Raw genomic sequence first — 2,526 nt, forward strand, 5'->3', positions numbered from 1 at the left:
GTGTCATTACCTGGGTAAACAGGTGTGGCTCACTTCACGCCCAGGTCATTGACATTTGGTTGCCTTTGGGAAGGGGGAGGGGGTCTCTTTTGTCACCTGGATTGTTTCCTAACAGATTTTAAGACTCAAATTACATGGGCTTTTGGACCAATGTGACAATTATTCTTCTATTATATAATCTATAGCTGATAACTGAGATTTTTACTTTGCCTGTACAAGACAACTAGAAGTTTGAGGGGTTGGGGGCAATGACTCTTCAGCTGTCTGTATGACAGATGCCCACGAGCAATAAGCTACATCTAAGTTCTAACCATGGAGATGATATTTGTTATTTGTACTTTAAAACTGTGTAGTCTGCAATAAACTTACACATAACACATTCTCAACTAAAACGAGAAATTCTCCATACGATATCTGCAGATTGCAGTCACCTATCTGCAGACTGCAGATACCTATCTGCACACTGCAGTGACCTATCTGCACATTGCAGTCACCTATCTGCACACTGCAGTCACCTATCTGCACATTGCAGTCACCTATCTGCAGGTGCAGATAGGTATCTGCAGGTGCAGATAGGTATCTGCAGATAGCAGATACCTGACTGCAGACTGCAGTCACCTATCTGCACACTACAGTAAATGTGTTAAGACTGCATACACCTATCTGTAGACTGCAGTTACATATCTGCAATCTCCATACAGGTGAATGCAATCAGAGTGCAGTCTATATGGATATAGTCTGTATTAGGGCTGGGTATCGGTACAGCGTACCTGTACAAAACCGGTTTTCCTTATTGGACCGGTCCAGAAAAAACGGACCTGAAAAAATTAGGTGAACTGGATATTGAACCGTTAGAAAATTAACAGATTATTTTATCAGGCATTCACACGTTTTGGCGCTTGCAGGTGGAAGAAAATAACGAGTGAAGTAGAGTTTATAGTAATTTCTACCAAGTTTTGCAGCCAATCGTACAGGTGCAGTTAGCGTTGTAGGAGTTTAAAACGACAGTGTGAGTCTTATACTCTACTAAACAGACTTCTTTGTTACAGTAGTGAAATGTACCATTGGTATGAGTCATACTGAATCAGGTCCAGGATCAGGTCCGGACGATCCTCTGGACCTGAACCGGACCTGAATTTTCTGTACCTGTACCCACCCCTAGTCTGTATACTAGTTCAAAATGTACCTTAAATCATCAACTTAATGATTAAAAGTCCTTCCCACGCCTGAATGCGCATAGGGCGGTGCCCATCTCCGTTTCAGTAGCCCTTGGGCCACACAACGCAATCACTACAGCAGGGGTCTACTGGTAGTGGTGTGTGTTCAACTTCCATACTCTTTCCCAAATGCTGAGTGCTAAGCAGAGAAAGCAGCATGTACCATTTTAAAAGTACCATTTATGACTCGGCCAGGGATCGACCTACCGAATGCAAGGCAAACACTCTACCCACAAGGCCATTGCACCAGTTACAACTTCATGTTTACTATGAAAATAATAGAACACAGAGCCCTGTTAACCTGCATCGGATCTGTCATACCTGACATCTCATCACAGTGTAATTAGTACAGTTACTCAGCAGCTTGGGTGCTGAAGTCAGTAATGATTTTAATATGACAGCAATTGCCCAGGTGCGCGTGCGGCCATAGGATTTTAGGTTTTGAACCACTTACACTGGGAAGGGCCCTTAGTCTTTTCAATAAGTAAGGCACATTCTTAATTTGTGAAAAAAAGTTAATTTAAAAGGTTTATCATAATTCGCAAAAGTCCTATAGCTAAGTGGACTCTTTCCCTATCTCCACTGACTTGAAGTCTTGTCATTCACCAGTAGCTGACACCCCTGCTGGTTTAGCTGCTGCTTGGATTTACTTAAGGATTAGTGTGTAACATGGCATGGCTGATTGATTTGTATCAGTCCCATGTGAGTGATAATGGGACCCCACTTAGCCTCTGACAGAGAAATCTTGCATAAAACTTTCAGGCTGGTGGATGTACTAGTAGACTCAAAAGTCATCACAAAACTACCTTTAGTTATTGTTTTCTTATTGAAGAGTTGACCGTAAGCCCCTTTTGTCCTCATACACATAAAGTTGCCTTTTAATAACAGCATGTACACATGTACATGTATGCACACCTAATAGATAAACAAGAAATCTGTTATTTTCATTAGTATCTTTGGTCTGACTCTAAATAGGCTGAAGTGACCATTAAGTTTGATCTTTTACTGTTTGTCATATTTGTCAGTCTGGCTGAAGATTGAGGAACTACCTACAATAGATGGATCTTTGTACTGTGGCTATTACATCTGTTTTGTGTTGACTGTCCAGCCTGCTTCAACCAGTCCACCAGGAAATATGATACAATTCAGACCAGGTCACAGGGTCTTTCTTAAAGGGTTTACGGAAAAGGCTGGGCTGTCTACCTGGGCCGTCTACCTGGGCTGTCTAGTTGGGCTGAATATCACGTCTGGCTCCTTGGACCTACGAAAGCCCCTTGCGACAAAAGCTGTATTGCCGCAACGGTTCTTT

Source organism: Branchiostoma floridae, unplaced genomic scaffold, assembly GCF_000003815.2.
Source record: "Branchiostoma floridae strain S238N-H82 unplaced genomic scaffold, Bfl_VNyyK Sc7u5tJ_1351, whole genome shotgun sequence".
Lineage (NCBI taxonomy): Eukaryota > Metazoa > Chordata > Leptocardii > Amphioxiformes > Branchiostomatidae > Branchiostoma > Branchiostoma floridae.